The sequence below is a fragment of the Pelodiscus sinensis genome, chromosome 1, assembly GCF_052426305.1.
Source record: "Pelodiscus sinensis isolate ZL-2025 chromosome 1, ASM5242630v1, whole genome shotgun sequence".
Lineage (NCBI taxonomy): Eukaryota > Metazoa > Chordata > Testudines > Trionychidae > Pelodiscus > Pelodiscus sinensis.
The window spans coordinates 196,253,080-196,270,532 of NC_143052.1; positions in this window are offsets into that span (position 1 = coordinate 196,253,080).

Below are 17,453 nucleotides of genomic sequence, written 5' to 3' on the forward strand. Positions count from 1 at the left end.
CCAATTTACATTTGGTTAAAGTGGGTGTAAAATGCCACTAAACCAGAAAGGTAGCATTTTGTTCTCACTTTGCATAGATGTAAACTATGGATGTAATTACAAGGAAGTGTAGAATCAGTCCAAAGAGTTCCAACAAATTGCACTTTCAGTTCATAGTAGTATCTACAAGCATGCAAATCTTCATGCAAAGGAGACTTAATATTTCAGAGTATGCTTTTCCAAAAACTCAACCAGATTCTTAAGACTTCTTTGATTTCCACCTGATGCAGACTCGTTAACTTCAGAGGGATGGAATGGGATGGAGGAGGGCCCAAAAAGCAAAAAAAAGGACAGAAGGTGAAGTACCATTTTAAATGCTTAAACCGACCATGTTGGAAACATTGTATGATCCATCTGATACAGAAAATAAAAGCAGTGTGGCATTTCTAATAAAAGCAAAACCCCAGGAAAGGTCTGAACATACTCTAATGCCTTAGCAATATCAGGCAGTCACTTCACACATCAGACTGCATTTTTTGGTAAAAATGAAATGGTATTAAGTAGTCTTTATATGCAGGCTCGCCAACCGAAAATGTACTAGTTACATGAATCAAACAGAAAATGGAGTGAAGGGCACCAGGTGAGAAGATAAAGATGCTCAGGACCCCTAACGCTTTTTTTTCAGGTTAAGTCTTCCTTGCTCTCCGAGCTTCTAGCACCGCTAATTGTCTTAGCAATTCTGTTCCTCGCCCAAAGCAGTGAGTTTTGAAATCTCTATCAAGCTGGTCCTTCCCTCGGGGAGACAGACGGAGCACCACTCATTACGTTTGTATTGGCTTCACAGGCTGGCCATCTGCTAGAGAGTCATGATAGTGTCTCATTCCTTCTATTCAACAACTGAGCCCATTGATAACAGTGATCAACCCAGCTCTAATCATTTCATCTTGCTGCAGTCAACAGCATTTTCTTCTGTACATTGGAATTAAAGAGAATCACTTTGATCACTGATATGTGTCACAGATGGAGTGGTGAAAGCCACTTCAAAATGAAAGTTGCAACTGAGTTTCTGTTATTAGCCTGATTTTGATCCTCCTCCAAATTTGGCAATGAAAGGAATATCGGTCCCAAAACAGATGGGCTAGGCCTGTGATCAAGGCAGAATTTTTCTACTAAATTTGAAGTCAGATAGACAAGAGGTTCATTAATGGACACCCTCCCAGCCGTCCTGAAAAGGTGCCCATCTGGACTCCAAAATTCCATTCCCTCCCTGTGTCACAGGAGGTATTAAATTAGGGTATGTCTATACTTGCAGCCTAATTCGAAATAGGGCTGCAAATGTAGGCATCTGAAATTGCAAATCAAGCCGGGATTTAAATATCCCGTGCTTGATTTGCATCTTCCCGGACGGGTGCCATTTTTTAAATTGACAAGTTCGGAATAACTGCCCACCTCTACATGCGGCAGTGAAACAGCTGTTTGAAATAAAGCCCTATTTCGAACTACCTGTTATTCCTCCTGCAATGAGGTTTAACAGGTAGCTCGAAATAGGGCTTTATTTCAAACGGCTGTTTCACTGCTGCGTGTAGACGCGGGCAGTTATTCCGGTCTTGTCAATTTCTAAAAATGGCGCCCAGCCGGGAAGATGCAAATCAAGCACGGGATATTTAAATCCCGGCTTGATTTGCAATTTCGGATGCCTACATTTGCAGCCCTATTTCGAATTAGGCTGCAAGTGTAGACATACCCTTAGTGACATCCTGACTCCCCCACTGACAGTCCTCTAGTTCTATGTATCCATTAGAAAATGGAGTGAAAAGACACAAGCTGCGAAGACACAAATTCTCAGGACTCCTAACACTTACTTTGTATCAGGTTCTGTCTGGCCCCGCTTCCACCCGCATGCTGAGCCTCTAGCCCCCAAAACAGGAGGGAGTACAGGTCCCAATTTCTCTCTGAGTCATCTACTGAGACAGTCACTTTACTCCCATCAGTCCCACATTTGGATGTATCGGTATTTAGGGGGCGGTTGTGTCATGCACACTTTCAAGCTGGAATCTGTGCCTGAGTATTCTGATTAATTCTGTAGATTTTTCTTTCATGAAGCCTAGTTCCAATATGTCGGATGTGCTGGAAGTTATTTGTCTGAGAAAGAGAGGAGTCTGCTGTCCTTGTGAGCCTCTGCTTCAGACTGGATATACCAGGGGACTAAGGGTGATATGGCCTATTTCAAGGTGGGAATGTTTGACCCTAAAAAGCTCTCCAGGCCAGCTGACAAGGGGGCTACAAGAATATCCTGACCCTGACACATACATTCTGGTTCACCAAAGAATATTAATGAAAACCAGGGGTCACACTGATCATTAATATCACTGTGAAATGCTTGTAAGAAGTTATGTAGTTAACTCTGTAACATAACTACGTAAGGAATTATGTATACGTGCTGAAAATAGGTTCCAAAAGTCTGTATGAAGGCAGAGTTGACAAATAGATTTCTGCCAGGCACCTCTCCTCTCTGTCAACAAGCCAACACAATGGGAGCCATAGTTACTCATAAAGTCAATGGGACGGATGTGAAATCAACAGGGAGGAAGTCCACCAGAAAATAAACTATCATGGAGAGAGGGATGTCATCCCTGACTCTGAGGCACAAACAATAAACTTTGAGAAATATAAGGTCAGGAAGACACCCCTTTCTCCTGCCCCTAGGAAGTAATCAGGTAATGCAATTACAGTCATGAAGATGGGATCTAAACCAGGCTTAGCTGAAAACATCATGAAGGGGATTTGGGGTGAGATACACTTTAGACAGCAGGTAACCTAAGTTAAGTTTAGCCACTAGAAATTGTTTTATGATTTTCTTTTACATGTCACCATGTTGTTTTCGTTATCTTTTCTCACTTGGATCGTGAACCTTCGATAATAAATGTATTGTTGTTGTCACTATAAATAAATCTCAGTGCTGTGATATTACACAAGGAGCTGATCTGAATCATTTCAGTTAATGTGCACACTGTTCCCTCTGGGACAGCAGCAGACCTGGTATTTCTGTGAGTGTTCAGTGGATAAGGGAGACTGCACACTACAGGGGAACACTTCAAAGGAGTTTGGGGACTGGGTTGCACCTACTGTTAACCTGCATGCCAACATCAGGCTGGCTTAGCCCACAGGAGATCGCCCTGGTGGCAAGGAGGTTGGCAGTGTCAGAGAACTGACACCCAGTTAATTTCACACAACTCTTCTTCTTGCTGAAGGCGGGGGGAGGTGGTAACAAAGTGACTTACAGTCCTGGGTATCCTGAGAACTGTCACAGGATGGTTCTCAGCAGTGTTCTCTGTAAGCTGAGTGCTTGTGCAGCTGCTCAGGAGAGATTCCAATGCCACCCAGATGATTAGCATAGCGCCCACATGTAGGTTTCTGTTTCTACTAGTGGTTCCCATTCACACAAAGATTAGAAGGAACATTGATTCTCACAAAGACATTTCCTGGGGTAGTTTTCCTTTGACCTGCTCCATCATACCCTGCTGTACCGGTTCTCTCTTTAACTGTACTTGGTCATGAGATAGCCCAAAAGGACTGTTAGACATTACCACATAGCTTCTCTACTCCCCTTTATTACCATGTAAAAGGTAGGGTTCACTTCCATTTCCTCCAAGACTCAGCCATTACTCTGCCCATTAAGTAGCCAAAAGTTTGTGGTATTTCTGATGCTGCCAGGAGATATTTTGTTTGAATGTCTACTTTGCAAGAAAAGAGCTCTCTATCCCAGCAGAGAGATGCCAAGTATTCAGAGGCATCAGAGGTAGATAATGCCAGTCCACATATCTTCCGAAAAATGGCCAGACACATCAACCAGAGGCACACATCTCCAAGTCACTGATTGAGCCAAGTCTGAGTTCTGACCCCAAAGAAGGCTGAGGGACCATTATGGGACCTGTACAATTTACGGTGCAGAAGAAATTTAGATTGCTTTACTCTCAATCATGCCAGGTGAAAATTTGTCACTCACGTGAACAAACTGTGACTCAGGGTCAGGACTCCTGCCGGGGTCCCAGGCTCTTCTGTAGGGAGGAGGTATGTTTCTTGCCACTGTTCACTGTTGAGTGCCCCTCCACTTTCCCCATCCCTTCCTTTCCCTCTCTTGCAGCAAGGTATATTAAGCAAATACCCCCAGTTTTTCCTGTTGCCACCAGAGTCACAGTCTGAGAAGGGTCAAGTATGGGAACAAAGAGGGTCCTTATCCCCTTGTGTGGTTGTGATAATCTAGTCCAGTGGGATGGTTACAAGACTGAATTCCTGGGGTACGTCTACACTAGCCCCCTAGTTCGAACTAGGGAGGCTAATGAGGGCGACCGAAATTGCAAATGAAGCGCGGGATTTAAATATCTCGTGCCTCATTAGTATGTTCCCTGGTGGTCGTCATTTTGGAAACTGACTAGCCCGAATAACTGCCCGCGTCTACACGCGGCAGAGAAGCACAATTCCAAGATAAACCCCTTAGTTCGAATTAACAGTTAAACCTCATGAGTTTAATTCGAAACTCATGAAGTTTAACTGTTAATTTGAACTAAGGCATTTATCTCAGAATCGCGCTTCTCTGCCGTGTGTAGACGCGGGCAGTTATTCGGGCTAGTCAGTTTCCAAAATGGCAACTGGCCAGGAACATACAAATCAAGCGCGAGATATTTAAATCCCATGCTTCATTTGCAATTTCGGTCGCCCTCATTAGCCTCCCCAGTTTGAACTGGGGGGCTAGTGTAGACGTACCCCTGGTGATTATGCTAGCTCCATGCTCCATTACAACCATTCACACTCCACAGGGAGAAAGAGAAACCCTTCTTTGTAAATTCCTAACCAGACAAAGAGCTTACACAGGCCTGTCTATTACACAAATCCTGCAAAATGCTTTGGGTGCTCAGGCCCTTGTAAGATATGCCAGCACTTAACAGGATTGAATCCTACTTAGTAAGATTGAGTCCTACCCTGTAAGCTGAGTGTTTGGGCAGCTGCCCAGGAGAAAATCAAATGCCGCCCAGCTGATTAGCAGAGCACCCATAGCCTCCCACCGCCAGCAGCATGTGTTTATATTGGTGGTGCACATCTGCACGTCTTGGTGCACATCTCAAAATTTATTCCACATATGGATGGAAAACAGAGGAAAATAAGACCCGTACTTTGATTGAAATACAGGCAGTCCCCGGGTTACATGGATCTGACTTTTCTCAGCAGACACCTCAGCTTGAGAATAAAGGACTGAGGGAAATGAGATGTGGGAGAATAAAACAGCTCTGGAGAAATGTTTGGCTAGAGATTCCCCTACAATATGTACCAGTTCTGACTTCATACAAATTCAACTTAAGAACAAACCTACAGTCCCTATCTTGTACGTAACCCGGGGACTGCCTTTAATGACTGTACACAGAGTAGATCATTACTCATTGTAAATAAAGGTGGAAAAAATATCAGGTCCCAAACATATACTTAATGCTATAAATAAATGAAGTGAGCAGAATAATATTCTCTCCCACTGTTTGGGAAATTGGTGACCTTTCAGCATCCAGCCCTATATTAGTCAATTAGGTATGCAAGTTATGTAAAAAAAAAAAAATCTTCCTAATCTGCTTTCATCAGCTCCAGGTTATGGGAGTTCAGAAATTTATACACATTTGATGCTAATGGAAAATCTGCATTGTGACTCCCTGGGGTGTCCTGTGTGTGTGACAGTAATGAGCCAGCCAAGCATTGCTGTGCGTGTCCATAGAAAAAAGAGGTCAGCAAGATGGTGGTTTATGTTTACGTCATGCTTGAGTGAAGCAGCCTTTCGTTCTTGAAAGCTGAGATTCCTGCTCTCACGAACAACCCCTGCAGGCCAGCAACAATCAACTACTTGTGGCGTCCACATTAACTTGTTGACATGTTTCGGCTGGACACTGGCTGATTGAGTAGGGTGACCATATTTCCCTGTGCCAAATACGGCACACCTGGTAAATTGCTCGGATTTAAACAAATTCAATGGCAATCAATCAGAACTATGCAATGCAAATGTTCAAAATAATATTAAGTTGACTGAGTGCCCGTTAAAAAGACATATGCATATTAACTAATAATAGGTAAAAAATTAAAATATATATTTATAATTAATGGTTACTGCTATTTAGATGTGCCTGCCTTGTCCTCATCTTGTTGTCCACCACAGGCTGCCCGGGAACAGTGCAGAACCCAGTGGCAAGGGTCACTGGGTTCAGGGCTAAGCCCCATGGGGGAGGACCACCCATGAATGGGGCTGAGCCTGGTGAAAGGGCTTCAGCCCCACACTGGGGGCTGCCTGAGAACAGGGCTGAGCCACAGGACTGGGGGGGAGGGGCCTAGGCATGGGGCTGAGCCCCATGGTGGAAAAAGGGCTTCAGCCCCACAGTTAGGGCTGCCTGGAAAAGGGTCTGCAGCCAGCAGTGGGGCATCAAAGAAAGGGGTTTCAGCCCTAGGGGAGGTGTCAGCAGTCGGGTCTTCAGCCCCATGTTCTGGAAAGGCCGGCAGACTTCCTCCCCTTCTTTAGTGTGCACAGGGAGGGAAGACATACGCTACTACTTGGTTTCTCCCTTGGTACCCTGCCTGACTCCACACACCACATGGTGGTGCCTGCTTTACTGCCAGCCACAAAAAGGCGGCTGCGCTGACGGGGGAATTCAAGGACCAGCAAGGGGCGTGCAAATATAGGACATTTTGCCCCTTTAAAAAAAAATCAGGATGCCTGGAAGACAGCTTTAGTATGAGGCAGTCCCGGTAAAAACAGTAAGATGAGAGCCTAAAATAAAAGCCCATGTATGGGGTTTGGGCAGTTGTCCCACATCCTTTTAATTAATCATTCTCTGCTACCTGAAGGAGAGCAATACATTGGTCATATCAGTGCAGAAGTAAGTATAATAAAAGATGGAGCTAAAATTAGATGTGGCACATTGCAGTATACCCAGGCTACATCTACATTGGCAAGATTTTGCGCAAATACTTTTAACGCAAGAGTTTTTGCGTTAAAAGTATTTGCACAAGAGAGCGTCTACACTGGCATGTGCTTTTGCACAAAAGCATCCGTGCCAGTGAAGATGCTTTCTTGCGCAAGAAAGCTCCGATGGCCATTTTAGCCATCAGGCTTTCTTGCGCAAGAAATTCATGTTGCCTGTCTACACTGGCCTCTTGCACAAGAACAGTTGCGCAAAAGGGCTTTTCCCTGAGCGGAAGCATCATATTTCTTGTGCAAGAAGCACTGGTTTCACACATTAGAATGCCAGTGTTCTTGCGCAAGAACTCCCCGCCAGTGTAGACAGGCAGCATGTTTTTGCGCAAAAGCACTTGCTTTTGCGCAAAATCATGCCAATGTAGACACATCCCCACAGACTAGCACATGTCAAAACAAGCTGTTTAGGAGAAAGTACAAACCAACTTCTTCCCGTGTAATCAGTCTTGAGCTTTCCCCAAAACTGAAGCTTAAACCCAACTGTAACCCTGTTCCCTGGTGGTCACCCCGAGTTCGGGTGACCCTCGTCCTAACCAGCTGATCGGACTCCTGGCCCTCTGTCCGATCGTAGCTCCCGACCGACCGTGTGGGATGTCAGAGCCCGCACTGGCTCGCAGACGCCGGGAAGGGGGCTCGGGCCCTCCCTCACTCCGAGCCCCGACCCAGGGCCCTAAGACGGGGACGCTAGTCCCTAGTCAGTGGAGGGGGTTACGTTCCCCCAAACCCTCCACTCGCGGGGACCACGGCCCCGCCCTGGGTCACTTCTTCCCGGCCGGTTGTTCGGCACGTTCCCCCCCAGCAAGGGGACAGACTCACCCGGAGCCCCTGTCTCGGGTGGGGCTTCAGCCGCCGCGGGTAACGCGTCTCCTCCCCAGGGTCTCCCAACGGGCCCGGTTCCTCCGTCCTGCCTCCAGCGCTCTTCCTCCCCGGTCCATGGCCAGGCGCCTTTTGAACGGCCCGCTCCCCTGCGGACGCCGGGGCCGGCGTGGTCCCGTGACTCCAGGCCCCGCCCCTCCCCGCGCTCTCCCCGTCGCCTCCTGTGACGTCATCGCCCGGCGCCGGGGAAAGCGGCGGGCCGACGGCCGTCTCGGCCGGGGCTCCTGTTCCCGGGTTCCCCGTCTCAGTGCGGGGCGGCGCGGACCCTGTGCCTGCCCCGTCACATCCCTCCCCCCTTAGGCTCCTGTCTACCCCCGCCTCTCCCCCGGTCCCCCTTTCTGGTACCCGCGACAAACAGTCAGCATTCCCGTTTGCAGTACCTGACCTATGTTTTACTTCAAATTTGTAGGGTTGCAGGCTCAGGTACCATCTCATTATACGGGGGTTCGTATCCTTCATCCCCTGGATCCATCGGAGGGGGGCGTGGTCCGTTACCAGCGTGAACTCGGAACCTAAAAGGAAATATCGTAAAGAGTTAACGGCCCATTTAAGGGCCAAGGCTTCCTTTTCAATAGTAGCGTAGGCTTTTTCCCGTGGGAACAATTTGCGACTCAAGTACAACACGGGGTGTTCGGCCCCTTCCTCTTCCTGGGCGAGTACTGCTCCCAGTCCGAGGTCCGACGCGTCCGTCTGTAAGATAAATGGCTTATTAAAATCGGGTTGAATTAACACTGGGGCATGAGTGAGCTCATATTTCAGTCTTTCGAATGCGTTGTTGCATTGCTCCGTCCATTTCACATTTTGGGGCTGCTCCTTCCGGGTGAGGTCCGTTAGGGGTGCGGCTACCGTCGCAAAGTTATCTATGAACCGTCGGTAATATCCGGCTAGCCCGAGGAACTGGCGGACCTGTTTCTTTGTGGTGGGGACCGGGTAATCCCGAACTGCCTGGATTTTGCTCAGCAGGGGTTTAAGCCTGCCTTGCCCCACTGTATATCCTAGGTAAGAGACCTCTCGTTCCCCAAAATGACACTTTTTTGGGTTAGCCGTCAGGTTTGCCCGTCTGAGTGTCTCTAGAACGGCCGCGATGTGCTCGAGGTGTTGTTCCCAGGACCTGCTGAAAATGACAATATCGTCTATGTAGGCGGCGGCGTATTCGTGGTGGTCCCGCAACAGGTGGTCCATTAGTCTCTGGAAGGTAGCGGCCGCTCCATGTAAGCCGAATGGCATATTTAAGAATTGGTATAGTCCGAAGGGCGTAGCGAACGCCGTTTTCTTCTGAGCTTCGGGGGACAGGGGTATCTGCCAGTATCCCTTTGTTAAGTCTATTGTTGACAAGTACTGGGCCTTCCCCACCCGGTTAAGTAATTCGTCTACGCGCGGCATGGGGTACGCGTCGAATCGTGATATGGCGTTTACCTTTCGAAAATCTATACAAAATCTAGTGGTCCCATCTGGTTTTGGGACCAACACTATGGGGCTCCGCCACTCACTGCGTGATTCCTGAATCACCCCCCATTCTAGCATCTTCTGCAGTTCCTTCTTCACTGTATCCCACATTTTCCGGGGTACGGGCCGCAAGTGGTCTCGAACTATCTTGCCTGGCTCAGTTGCTATCTCATGGTAGACTTCCTGTGTCTGCCCCGGTCGGCTGGTCAAGGTCTCTTGGAACTGCCGCAGGACTGCCCTCACTTGGTCTTGTTGGGTGGGTGACAGACCCTCCCCAGTTTGGGCCTGGCCGACCGCTACCTCCGGTTCACCCCAGGGCCCGAACTCGATATCTAGGGGTCGCGGGTCTATTAGGAGCGCTTCCCGCGGGTTCCACCTTTTTAGTAAATTTATATGATAGACTTGTGTCTCCTTTCGGTTGCTGTTAATCAATACCTCGTAATCTACGGGCCCCACTTGTCGCACTACCTTAAAGGGCCCTTGCCATTTGGCCATTAGCTTGGAGTCTCCCTTCGGGAGTAGGAGGAGGACTAGGTCACCCAGTGCGAACGCCCTTACCTGGGCCCTTCGGTTATAGTGGGCCTGCTGTTTCTCTTGGGCTTTCCTCAGGTTCTCCTGGGCCCATTCTGCCAACCTGCGGAGGTTCCCTTTTAACTTGCCCACGTACTGGGCTACTCCCAGGGCCGGTGTTCTCTGTTCCTCCCATCCCTCCTTTATCAGGTCTAGGATCCCTCGGGGTTGCCTCCTGTACAGCAACTCAAATGGCGAGAAGCCTAGCGATGCCTGGGGGACTTCACGTACCGCGAACATCAGAGCGGGTAGTAGTTGGTCCCAGTCCCGCGGATCCTCCTTGACAAATTTTCGTAACATCTCTTTCAGGGTACGATTGAATCTTTCCACAAGGCCGTCTGTCTGAGGGTGGTATACCGACGTCCGTAGTTTTCGTACCTGTAAAACCTTGCATAACTCTGTCGCATAACTCTGTCATTATTCGGGACGTTAGATTCGTCCCCTGGTCTGTCAATAGTTCCTTTGGTAGGCCTACCCGCGAGAATAGCCTCATTAGCTCTTCAGCTATCGCCCCCGCGGTTGCTCGTCTCAAGGGGACGGCTTCGGGGAATCGCGTGGCGTAGTCTATAATGACGAGGATGTAGACGTAGCCCCTGCTGGACTTTTCTAGTGGCCCCACCAGGTCTAGTGCAATACGCTCGAAAGGCGCCCCTACGATGGGTAAAGGTATAAGAGGCGCCGGAGGCACCCTTGTAGGTGACGTCTTTTGGCACTGGGGGCATGAGGCGCAATAATTTTTTAAGTCCTGATATACCCCAGGCCAGTAGAACCTCTGGAGCACCCGGTGCTGTGTTTTTTCTGTCCCTAGGTGTCCAGCCCAGGTGTGATCGTGGGCAAGCTCTAGCACCCCCCCCCGCCGGTAGGGCTTTGGCACGAGCAACTGGTGCTTCTCCTCCGTCCCCCCTTCTTGTGGAGTGACCCGGAACAAGCGATCCTGATGCACCTCGAACCGAGGACCCTGTCCCCCTCTTCCGGTGTCTCTGGCTTCTCCTACCTGAGCCCACGCGTGTTGTAAGGTCGGGTCCTCTCTCTGGAGTGCGAGGAAATCGCCTTCGTCCAGGTCCAGGTGGGGCATTGGTGTCTCTGTCCCGTTCGTCCCCTTCTCTCCGGCGGCTGGGTCGTCTACTTCCTCCCCGTGAGCTGCAAACCTGGGGTTTTTGTCCCTTTCCCCCTTTTTACTCCGTTGTTCCAACCCCCAATTACTTAGTAGATACCCCAGTCCGGGCCAGTCCCGGCCTAGCAGCGCGGGGTACGCTAGATTGGGGCCCACTGCAACTATACATGAGTCCCTTATCCTCCCATCGTCAATCTCCACCCTTGTCGTTGCATAGGGGTGGATATCCCCATGTACACATTTCATGTATACTCTCGGCCCCCGGGGCACTTGGGACCCCAGGATGTTGGCCCGGATTATCGTTTGCCCACACCCGGAATCTAGCACCGCCTTCACCCGGCGTCCATTAACCCTTATCTCGTGTAACATTTGCCTCCGCCCCTGTTCGCCCCGGGTTACCTTTCGCGTGGGGCCTTGCCCGAAGGTGCAATCCATCATGGGGCAGTCTTTCTTAAAGTGCCCCTCCTGTCCGCACTGGTAGCAGGCTCCTTTGGTTCCTCCTTCGGGTTGTGGGTTCCTCTCCGTCCCTGGGGTTGGCCCTCCGGCATCTGGGGTTCGTCCCTCCGGGTGGTCCCACCGGGGTGCCAGTCCTCGTCCCATGGTTGGGCCTGCCGGTGTTCTGGGGCCGTGTGTTTTTGTGCCACTTCTCGCTGGGGCAAGGCCTCCTAAATGTGGTTCTCGTGGCCCGGTGCGGGGGCGCGGCGCTTCTGTTCCTTCGGCGGCAAGGAAGCGTTCCATCAAGGTGATGGCTTCCTCGAGAGTCTCTGGGAGGTGTCGTCTCACCCAACGCTGCCCCTCGGCTGGGAGGATCTTCACATACTGTTCTAAGATCACCGCCTCGGCCACTTGCGTTCTGGACTTATTTTCGGGTTCCAGCCAGCGCATCCCCGCTTCCCGTACCCTCTGAGCGACGGCCCGCGGGCGTTCCCCTGGGCCGTACCGGGCTTCGCGGAACTTTTGCCGGTGGAATTCCGGGGAGATCCCTAGTTGATCTAGGATGGCCTCCTTTACCTTATAGTAGCATAACGCGTCTCTTGCGGACATTCCTCGGTAAGCCAGTTGGGCCGCCCCTGACAAGTAGGGAGCTAGGAGTGTTGCCCATTGGTCCTGTGGCCATTTCGCCGCCAACGCCACCCGTTCGAAGGTTACCAGGAAGGCCTTTGGGTCGTCTTCAGGGCCCAACTTCGTCAGCCTGATGGGGAGTTGGCGGCCCACCACGTCTTCGTCGTTTCCCGCCGGTGTCGCGCCCCCACCGGCCATGCTGGTTCCAGCTTGATGCTCCTGGAGCTTATACAGGACCTGTTGCAGCGCCTGCGACTGCTGCTGCTGCCACTGTTTCTGGTTATCTATTAGCCAGTCCACTACTTTGTTCAGCTCCATTATCCCTGGGGAAATTAGCTTGTTATAACCAGAGGAAGGATCCTGCCCCTGGGAAGACCGACCTGTTTCTCCCTTAACTCTAGGCCCCTCCCCCCCCCTTTTTTTTTTTTTTTTTTTTCTTCGAGTGTGTGTATATGTGCCCCCTTAACCGGGGCTCAGGTCATGCCCACGTTCTCCACCACGTGTAACCCTGTTCCCTGGTGGTCACCCCGAGTTCGGGTGACCCTCGTCCTAACCAGCTGATCGGACTCCTGGCCCTCTGTCCGATCGTAGCTCCCGACCGACCGTGTGGGATGTCAGAGCCCGCACTGGCTCGCAGACGCCGGGAAGGGGGCTCGGGCCCTCCCTCACTCCGAGCCCCGACCCAGGGCCCTAAGACGGGGACGCTAGTCCCTAGTCAGTGGAGGGGGTTACGTTCCCCCAAACCCTCCACTCGCGGGGACCACGGCCCCGCCCTGGGTCACTTCTTCCCGGCCGGTTGTTCGGCACGTTCCCCCCCAGCAAGGGGACAGACTCACCCGGAGCCCCTGTCTCGGGTGGGGCTTCAGCCGCCGCGGGTAACGCGTCTCCTCCCCAGGGTCTCCCAACGGGCCCGGTTCCTCCGTCCTGCCTCCAGCGCTCTTCCTCCCCGGTCCATGGCCAGGCGCCTTTTGAACGGCCCGCTCCCCTGCGGACGCCGGGGCCGGCGTGGTCCCGTGACTCCAGGCCCCGCCCCTCCCCGCGCTCTCCCCGTCGCCTCCTGTGACGTCATCGCCCGGCGCCGGGGAAAGCGGCGGGCCGACGGCCGTCTCGGCCGGGGCTCCTGTTCCCGGGTTCCCCGTCTCAGTGCGGGGCGGCGCGGACCCTGTGCCTGCCCCGTCACACCAACTGTTTTGATGGATAAAGACAAACAAAAGTGGAAGAAGAGGGCGAGGGGTCTGAATTTCCACATGCCTCTACACTTGCAGGTCTGAAAACCCATGGGAATACAGCAAGAAAAGCTATTCTTGTCAAGCCCAAGCTATTGGAAAACATGATTGATAACAAATTTTGCAAGCAAGCCTGTTCTTATAAGAATTCTTAGGGATTTGCCTGGAATAGTTACCTGCCATTTCAGGGAGAGAGAAGTGAAGTTATTCTCTGATTGCTGGCTGAATGGTCATGTTAGTAGTTGGACAACGTATACAGTCCTGTAAGAGGCCAATCATAAAGTAAGGGGGGGAGGGGAATTGAAGAACTGTTACAAAGCATTAATATCTTGCATTACTATAGCACCTTGCAACTAAGCACCTCTAAACACTTTTCAAATATTAACATTTTTGTGAAGTGATTACCAATTATCCTCTCCACTTTGCAAATAAGAAAACTAAAGCACAGACAGCCTGATTCTCACTGCCTTCTACCTTGCATACTCAAGAAGATTCATGCAAAGGGGATATAAAAAGATACCAAATTCAGAATGATATTCCCTTTGCACTGCTAGATGAGAGCTAAATGTTATGATTGTAACTGACTATACATGGCCAAGGCAATGGGGAATGAGGCCCGGAGAAATTGTGTATAGAATCTGCCTGAGAGATTCCTAACAGTAGATAGCACAGTATATATGATGAGAAATAAATTAGCATGTGCTAATATCTAAATGGCCATTCATGCACTTCATACACTACAGAACTACTCAAGAAATGTATTTCTATGATATAAGCAGTTTTAATGGTTTTCACTTGCTAATGAAATGCACTGAGCTTTGTGTTGGGTGTCAGAGGGCCCACATAATGGCTATGTCTAGACTGCAGACTTCTTGAGCAAGAAGCCTTTTGCGTCATGCACAAGAGTATGTCCAGACCTCAAAGCACATCAGAAAAGTGATGTGCTTTGGAGCAAGAGTGAGTCCACACTGCATGGCCACCCTTGCACAAGAAAGCTCTGATTGCCATTCACAGAATGGCAAGAAACCCCTCTGGAGCATCCACACTTGCCTTTTTGCGCAATAGGTGTAGCACAAAAGGGAGTAATGCCTTGTAGAAGGAGGTTTACCAACACCAGCAAAAGCCCTCTTTTCTGCCGTTTTACTGTTGATTTACTTGCGCAAAAGCACATTTGAGGCATGGATGCTCTTCAGGTTTTTGCGCAAATACAATTGTTTTTGCAAAAAACCTTGCAGTGTAGACCTAGCCATGCACTGCACAAGAGAATGCGATGAAATACTTCAAAAGGTCTGAAGACTCAGAAGAGCTATGGCAGGGGCCAAGAGGAAAGGAAGTAATGGGGCAAAGATCAAGCCAATGAAGTGGAAACGCTCAAACTAGAATGGATTAGGGGCATTCCCAGAACTACTTGGCGCCCCCACAAAAGCAGAGAAAACTAACATGTAATGTTAATGGCTTGTAGGTTGAAAGCATGGGTCAGCAACTAACTTTTGTCAGCATAGAAACCACTTCACTTAATGTTCAGATTCCTGTGTTTGCTTAAAATAGTAAGTTATTAGAAAGCTTTGTTTTGGAGAATGGATGGAAAAGCATCATGACTTAATGGCACCCTAGAAGGAAAAGCTCCCATTAAGACCCCCTGCTGTAAGATGTATGAAGTACTTAGACTGTGCATAGAGACGGGAGCTTCCCTAGTTGCTTCTCATGGTTATAGTTTAGAAGAAAAATAATCACACGAGCAGTCACAGGATATCAGAGCACAGAAGCACTTCAAGACTGTGTTAGCATTGGAGACAGTAGTCTCTGTCGGATTCATGTACTGTTAAGCTACCTATAGTATAAACAGTTACATCCTCTCCTCACTTCATTTTTAGGGTTAAAATTAAGTCACTTGGCTTCCTACTATTGATTATTCTGTGTCACACTTGCTTTTCTCTCTCACCCTTTTTCAGTTCCCTTCCTTAATGGCTCTTTAGTCACAGTTTTCTTCATTTTTCTCACCCGCCCCCCTCTCTGTTCTCATTTCTCCTTTACTCAGAACCCTCCGATTTCTCTTCGGCACTGTCCAGCTCCTGCTATCCTTGCTTCCATTTAACACACAAAGAAAAGGCACATCTTTCTGAAGAATTTGTTTTGGCAGACTGTGTTGTCCTCCCTTCTTCAAAAAAGGCTCCCGGCATAAGACAGTCCCCAGGGGACAAGAGAGCAGAATTCAGAGAGCAACATTTATCTTTCACTATTTGTTTGGAGTTTTTTAACAGTTTTTGCAAGAAGACTGCCAAGTTTTATTCTGCCAGCTTGCAATGCTCAGTCCAAGCACCGTCATGAGAACAATGGGCACTATCGATGCCAGTTTGTGTTCCTACTCTAGAACCTTCATATCAAAGGAGCAGCATTATGGAAGAAGAGGAAAATTGGCACTACTGACTGAAACTGGCCAAAGGGTAGTAAACAAAAAGTATTAGATTCGAACAAAACTTTTTTCAAGGTTCTCAGCTGGACAGAGGTTACCACCAGTAATACCACAGTTTGTTTGGAGCCTTTGGCACAAATTGTTCCATCTAATTGCTTGTCTTTTCTAGCCCCATCAGCTATCCTTTAAAAAAACAGTTTTTCATTAGCACTTCAGTCAAGATACTTATTCATATTCTACTTCCTTCATGCAGGACAGCTGCCTGAAAGTACTCGTTTCCAAAGGTAATACTTCTTCTCAGGGACCATGTTGAGATGATTGAGGGATCAGGAACAAAAGTATAACAAAGAGAAGACCTTTTAGATAGTGACGCTGGGCTTCCTGGCAAAAGGACTGAAATATGGTACATACCATACTCCTCAGAGGTATATCCCTGAGCACAGAGTCTTTTCATTGATACAATAGTTATTTTTATCTTAAAGATAACACAGAACTCACTTGTGCTCCACAACCAGAAATAACCTCACTTTTTGACCCTGTCACAGCCTGCCCAGCTTTGCAGCCCTGGGACACGGGGTAATCAAGATGAACAGAGTCCATGATTCAAAACGTCTTTTTTAGCTCTTTTAACCTCAGACCACAAAATACAATGCGTACAAAACATGAATCACAGGCAAAAGGAAAACTGTTCCCTTTGGGTTTTGTGGTAGTCACACCACAAAGACTTGGCATATATAATAAAGTCCCATTCCCTGCCTCCCAACACCTCGACAAGGCATTTAACAAAGTCTGTCTTTGGTAGGGTGACTATACGTCCCATTTTGGGTGGGACAGTCCTCCTTTTAGGCCCTGTCCTTGCCATCCCAACTTTTTTTAGCTACACTGGATATGTGTCCCATTTGCTCTTGCTAGCTGATCAATATTGGACAAACACAAACAGAACAAATGCAGTTTTGCCAAGAAAGTGGGGTTGAACCCACAGAGGGGCATGGAGGAATGTGCAGGGGTAAGGGCGAGTGGCAGCTTCAGTCATGCACTGGAGGGAGGACTAGGGAGAGCAGCTCAAGCTAGCTGTCCCCATGCTCTGGAAGGCAGCTGGGGGAAGGTGAGCCTTGGGCTGGCCCCACGTGCCTGAGGCAGGAGGGGGCTTGGAGGATCAGCCCAAGTGCACGAGGTAGGGGTGGCACAGGGGGACTCCTATGTTTGTTTCAAGAGACTAGCCAAGGAAGGTATGGACTTGCAATTTGACTCTCAGGCCAGGTCTACACTAAGGGAAACAGTCAACCTTTTATAAATACATTAAAAGCAAGAGGAAGACCAAGGACAGGGTAGGCCCACTGCTTAGTGAGGAGGGAGAAGCAGTAACAGGAAACTTGGAAATGGCGGAGATGCTCAATGACTTCTTTGTTTCGGTCTTCACCGAGAAGTCTAGAGGTGTGCCTAACGTAGTGAATACAAGCAGAGAGAGGGTAAGTTTAGAAGATAGGATACACAAAGTTAAAAATCACTTAGGAAAGTTAGATGTCAGCAAGTCACCAGGTCCTGATGAAATGCATCCCAGGATACTCAAGGAGCTCACAGAGGAGGTATCTGAGCCTTTAGCTATGATCTTTGAAAAATCATGGAAGACGGGGGAGATATCAGAACACTGGAAAAGGGCAAATATTGTGCCCATCTATAAAAAGGGGAATAAGAACAACCCAGGAAACTACAGACCGGTAAGTTTAACATCTGTCCCAGGGAAGATAATGGAGCAGCTAA